The sequence below is a fragment of the Silene latifolia genome, chromosome Y, assembly GCF_048544455.1.
Source record: "Silene latifolia isolate original U9 population chromosome Y, ASM4854445v1, whole genome shotgun sequence".
In the NCBI taxonomy this organism is placed as follows: domain Eukaryota; kingdom Viridiplantae; phylum Streptophyta; class Magnoliopsida; order Caryophyllales; family Caryophyllaceae; genus Silene; species Silene latifolia.
In genome coordinates this window covers 434,860,209-434,867,358 of record NC_133538.1, presented here as the reverse complement: position 1 = coordinate 434,867,358, position 7,150 = coordinate 434,860,209, and positions in this window count along the sequence as shown.

The following is a 7,150-nucleotide window of genomic DNA, read 5'->3' as shown; positions in this document are numbered from 1 at the left end:
TTCATTTATTCACTTAGGCCTTTAGTAATGGTCTCTTCTTTGATGCTTGGTCATTAGATGCACTCCATTTAGCTCCACTTTGCTCCATAAATGCAAGGTTAGCAATCCTCTCCTACCAACGACACAAAACCTCAAAGATTATGCAAAGTAGGGAACTAAAGATAAGAAACGACCCTAATAAGCACTAGAAAGCATAGGAACGAGGCTAGTTCGGGGACTAAATGTGCACAAATATGAATCACATCAAATATCCCCAAACCGAACCTTTGCTCGTCCCGAGGTGACTAAAACTGTGACCCTTATTAATACTACTAGCCGATGTGAGACAATTAGCAGGTCTCACTCCGCCTCTTCAACTCACAACAAGACACCTATGAGGTAAGATACCTTCTTGAAAGGCAAGGTGGGGCATGCCAAAATGGTGATACATCCAAGAATTTAAGCACACAAAACAAGTAATTGATGCATCTACAAAAGAATAGCCACTTTCCTCATCTAAGTGGCGGAAATCATCTAAAGGGGAAGCAATCTAAGGGTACACATTCCATTGTAGATATCATTTCTCCAAGCTATTAAGTCTAAAAGGATACCAATAAATCACCTCCAAGTTGTGTCAAACTAGGGTACTTTTATCCTCAATCGCTAAATGCTTTTGTCAATATTAGGTTCCCTATGGTGTTAGAAACACTGTAGGATCGCGGAATTTCCCCTCTTGCCTAGACAAGAAGAAGGGTCGTCCCTTCTCCACCATGCAACAAAGAAAGGATCATCAATGGATAAAAGGGATCAATATGCTTTGAGTTTCACAATGGTAGTTTATTTTTGATTTGTTTTTCCCCCCAATTTCTTGTGGCATTTGTCTTTTGAGAGCTTTTCTTTACCATTTTTTATGTTTGGCAATTTGATACTTGGCAATTCTTTGCATTTTTGAACATTTTCAAAGTAACCCCATTTTGTAGCAAGGGTACTTTTATTGAAGCATAGGAGTCTATTTTTGCTCCTCTTTTCATTGATGCATTTTTTTGCAAACTTTTTGACTTTCACTTTGGTACTTGAACTCAAATTTGAGATTTATTGTGCCCATCCCCTTTATATTGGCAAAACATGATGATAGAAATGAAAGAACGGTTGCATGGCATCAAGGGTCACCTTGGAATAAACGGTAGCCAAGGAGTCATCACACCACAAGGTACTCTTGACTAGACCTTAGTCCATGGGTCAAAAGATATTAGTATGACACATCCTAGGGTGTCTTGAGGGTATTCTAGCAAACAAAGTCTCAAGGAGAAAAATTATCTACAAGGGCCTATATACACTTCCCAAGCTTCCCAACTAGACATTTTCACAAAAAATTTCCTAAAATGCAACTACATGCCATGATGCAACTAGCATATATATAACCTAATGCAAATTCTACTATCACTAGTATGCCATATAATCTAAATGCAACTCCTAAGATCACATTGGTTTGTACCACATCAAACAAAAAGAAGCCACATTGTCATTAACATATAAGAGGAAAAATGAGATTTGGAAAGATCATACCATGCGGTGGTCATACTCCTCATGCCTTGAATGTGGCGTAGTCAGTCCCAAGTGATATGAGTGGACAACAAACAACAAATATATACAATATATACATTTCTACATTAAAAAGGGAAGAACATGTCTTTGGGTTTTTCAATTTTTTCAAAATTTTATCATTTTTGAATTTTTGAGTTAGATAGTGTTAGAATTCCCCATCCCCACACTTAGAATGGACATTGTCCCCAATGGACAAAACAATAGGGAATTGTGCAAATGCAATAAAATGAATGATGCATGATTTTATACTAGATGCAAACTGTACGTGACATATTTATATGTGATATATACAAGTGATGCAAACTAAAATAAACTACATGATGCATGCTTTCTATTGTTCGGAGAGCTAATTTGAATTAACTCGCATTCCTTATGAGTGAACTTCCCCAAACCGAATAAAATACTATTGCTAGTGCAAAAAGAAAGGGAAGTTCATTCACAAGGCATGAAATGTAATGCATGAATGAAGATTGTCATTTTGGATTCTTTGTAATGGGAGCAAAAAGATAGGCACCTCAATGTTCCCGAGGTGTGAGTCCTTTGAATGGTGCTAGGACTCAAAAACTCAAAACTACCAAAGAGCCCAAAATGACTCTCTAAAAAACACAAGTTAAATATTATACAAGTTATAGAAACATGAGACAAAAACAAAGCAAAAAGTTGAGTACGAGACTCATAATGGAATAGGTCAATACTAGCATAAGTGATCAACCCTGCATTGTGATGCCCTCCTTCAAGCTTTGCGAACCATCAATTGTCGCTCATCGCGACATCATCATCATCATCTACCTCCATTGAACCGGAGGTTATACCATCATCTTCTTCACTAGAACTTGAAATTTTCTCTTCTTCCTCATCATCATGGCAAGACCCACTACCTTCCCCGCTCTCATCATCAACTTCCTCCTCTATCCTTGTTTTTCGATCATCCCTTTCTTCATCTTGAGAAGCATTAGGAAAGAACAATTTCCTATCCACCCAATTTGGCAAAGAACTCAAAGGATCAAGGAGTCCTTGCCTAGCAAGATGGTAAAGGGGTGGATATTGGGCGTAGTAGGCATTCACCCGATCATTGTAAGCTTCTTTATGCATATGTTGCATTAGTTGGGTCAAGTAGTCATTGCCCACCATAACATTACTCGGTGTGAACTCCTGGTAGGCAAAGGGATATGGTGGTATAACAATGGAGGAGGAGGGCTCTTCTCCTGGATTTTGTTGTTGCTTGATGATGGTCTCGGCTTGCTCGGAAATGGGAACGAGGTAGTTGGTTCAGTGGGTGGAGATACGACAAATCTTGCTTGGTAAGACAATTGAATTAGCATCCTTGATGAGCCACTCATAGGTATGGTCTAAGTTATCATGCTTGACCCATTGAAACTTGTGAATAAAATTGCTCATATCAAGAAGGTGGTTTCCTTTAACCGCTTTGTAAGTGTTGTCTTTGTTGAACTCGGGGTTAAAGTGCTTAGCCAATCTTGTCACCAAGCTTCCATTAACAATAAAAGCCGCGCCATCTTTCCCATTCTCAATATCCAACCATCTCTTGATCAGTAGTTGAAGAACATTGTACTCACTTTTGGGTTTCCCACCAACATTCAAAAAGGAGTCAAAGTAAACAAAGTCTAATTCCGTCAAGTGATTGACTTCTTTTCTAGAAATCAAAGTGTTAGCCACGAACTTGTGTCAATATCTTATACCCAGATGATGAATGTACAAGGCATGACACTCCTTGAAAGTAGTGAACTCACGACCGAAGATAGCTTGCCAAAGTGGTTCGGCATCAAACTCCAAAGTTTTCTTGTTAAACCGTTCATGGTTCTTAAGCCCAAACACTTTACCAAAATCACTTTTATGCATTGTTCTAGTCTTGTTTTCGAGACGGAATTCGACACAAACTCGAGTCTCAATTTTATACTCCCTAAAGGAACTAAGGAATTCCAATGTCAAAGAGAGGTATGTAAATTCATTCATTTCAAAGAGGGTTGACAACCCCATAGACTCGAAGAATGCCTTCATTTGCTCAAGGACACCCAATTTACTCAAAGCATCTTGACATACAAATTTAGTAGCTAGATTATTTTTCTTGGCTAGGGATTCAAATGCAAGCCTATGCTTATCGGATATGAAAGTTACCTCCAGATAATTCTACAATTGTTCCACCTTCGGGATAGAAGTAGTAGCTTCCTCGATAGCAATGACGTTTGATGGGGGCTTGCTCCCTTTGTTGAACCAAGACTAATGTCTTAGATGCTAGAGCTTGTTGTCTTTTGGATAATGTTGGTGTTTTTGTTACCTTGATGCCTCCCTTGGTCCTTGCCATAGCTATTCTCCTTTCAATTTAGTATCAACAAACTAAGTATATGCTTGAATGCTCCTTTCTTCTTCAAGTTTCAATTGAATGCCCAATCAATTTGGGGATTTTCGGATTTTCACCCAACCCTAGAGAAATTGATTGATTTTTGTGAAGAAATTGTTGTTTGAATCGTCTTATGTTGATAAAGGAGTGATTTGTTTTTTATTTGAGCAAGTTTGGACTTGATTGTGGTGAATTTGGATGAGAGATTGTTGTTTTTGGATGAGGGTTTGAAGGTTGAAGTGAGGGAAAAATATTGTGTTTGTGTTTGAATTAAATAAAATGAAATGAAGAAGAGGGTTTAGTCCCGTGTTTTGGTGATATAGCAGATAGGGACGAGCGGACTGGGGTGGAGTCAGGCGGATTTTTTGAACACCCCCATACTCCAATTGCCTTGCCAAGACCACCTAAATCATGGGAATGCTACCATCTCGGTTACCTGAGACAATGTATATCAAATAGACAATAAAGAAACATACTTTATAAGTAAATTTAAAGCGATACATGTCCAATACCAAAACTGTTAAAAGAAAATACAACTGTTTCCCAAAGATGTCAAACCAACTAAAGTAAATAAAGGTTTACCGACACAGCGGAAGACTTCTAGAAATCTCGTGATGACTCAACCCAGCTATCCATGCGCGTCCATCTTGCTGGAGTATGTGTCCTCAACAATATTGCGATCACATGATTTAAAATCATAATTCAATCTCATAATAAGAATACGTAAGGGATGATTCATTATATAGTCAACTGATCAACATTAATCGGTAATGATTAGCTAACTAGAGTTTAACATTACTGTCGTTTGACGATGGTGATCAGTTGATCCCTTAAGGTCACATCTATAGAACAATTCCCTTAATAGACAAGTTGATTATTTGTATGTCGATGCAAGTTAATCAATTCCTTCAAATTGAACAATTCATTTGTGAGTGAGAATATTGATATCTTATTGTATTATTGATTAAATAAGATTCATTTTAGTAATTAAAAGATTTTCTTACTAAAATTCATTATTTTTTATGAAACAATTAAGATAAGAATGAATGGTTAAATATAATTACAAAATGTTATGAATTATATTAACATGTCCCATTTTATACCATGTAATTGTGAATTACTAGACAATTTGTTATATGTAATTTGATTAATGTATATAATGATATTTATTTGATAAATATGCATTAAATTAATTAATAACATGTTACATACTACATGTGACATATTGTGTGACAAATGACGAATTGACAAAATAAAATGGAAGTCCATTTAACCTAAAGTGACCAAAAATTGGAGGATGAAAGGAGTTAGTGGATGATTTATTTTAAATGATAAAATTGACATAATCATTCCTACTCTACCTAGCCTTACACATCTATATTTTGGAGAAGAGAAAAAGAAAAGGTGAAGGCCATGCATTAGCCTTCTTCACTTCTCCAAACTGGCTCCCCCCTCCATTATTAGAGAAAATTGTTCTCTAATTTCATTCATGCATTCTTCAATCATTCTTAGCTTATTCTCCCACATCTCTCTAAAAATTAGTTTTAGAAACTTTAAAAATTGTTCATCTAAAATACTAATTTCAATATATATGATTACTAGTGTAGTAATAAAGATATTATTAGAATTATTTTAAGGGTAATAGTATATTAATCTAGTTAGTTAATATATTAGTTTAAGGGTTTTGTTTTGGGTGCAACAAGAGGAGGATCTCTATATTTAGGATTTTGGAGGATCATCCATTATATTTAAGCTCAAGAACAAATAAGGAAGGTGGCCTTATTTGTGTCCTTATTTCGTGCCATATAACAATGTAAAGAATATTGTTTTTCTTATTTTATCTCTTAATTAGTTATGCATGCACTAGATTTTAATGAAATTAAGTTAAAATGTTAATTAGTTGTAACACCCCGATTTATAAAGGAGCTTCTAGCAAGACATTCCCTAATAAACCGGACTGTTACCATCTCGGTTTCCCGAGGTAGTGAATAACAAATTAAACTCCAAGGCAAATTACATAATTTCTTTAACTTAACTTTTTTACAAAACCTCATTTACATCAAATTACAAAGAACTAACATAAATAAAATTGAAAGTCTTCTAAATGATGATCTAGCTACTAAGTCTTCTGATCCAGTGGCTCACGCCCAACAAGCTCCCATCCTATCTCATAAACCTGTCAAGTCTGCTCGCCAATATTTGGGTCATCACAGGTGTTCACGAATACACAGGGTCAACCACGAGGTTGAGTAGGGAATACAATGAAACAACAAAATATGATATGCATGCTTTTCCGTCACCTCCACCTCCATCTCAACTCATATCTCATAACCCGTACAACCCAGCCATACCGATCCCCGGTAGACTATATATCGACCGTAGCCGATCTGCCTGCTCGCAGCTGAGGACACTAGGGCAAGTCCTGCAGAACCCGCCTGAGCCTTATCACAACATCATCATCACCACACCACGTCACCACAACATCCTCCATCTCCAATGCATATGAATGCTCAAGAAATTAATGCAACACAATATGTATATCATTGAACTGGTAAATCATAGAATCATGCGGTTCATCGAATGTTGTGATAATATACTCAATACGATCAATTCAGTCAAGCACATTCCAGGATATGAATCATAACATGAATCAACAACCACGAATCACGTCAACGTTCACAGTTTGGTCATATGAAACACAAACAAGTCAACACAATTCAACAACAACGATAATAACTCAAGTGTATTTCCCTACCTTTTCGCAATCCAAGCACACAAGCAATCAATTATGATCCTTCACATATCCATCACCTACATAACATAATTATGTATAATTACCACCTACTCAATCAAATAATCATGCACATAACCTAGACTCATCATAACTTAATAGGAATATCAACTTAAAGAACAAACACGATTTTTCCCGATTTTCCAAAGAAATGGCGACTCGGAATAAAATACATAACTAATTCCAGAAAAATCAAATTGATACAAGGCCAATTGGATTGGAACCCCATGAGTCTTAGATACAAATTATATATAACGTGTTTTTCTCAAATTCCAAACTTATCAAGAGTTTTCAGACTGATTTCCAAAAGCGTGATGAAGCGTCGCATAAAACGTATTGATTCATAAAACGAGTTTAAAACATTATTTTGCAGTAATTCCAAATCCTATTATCATCTAGACTATACAAAGATGATGTAT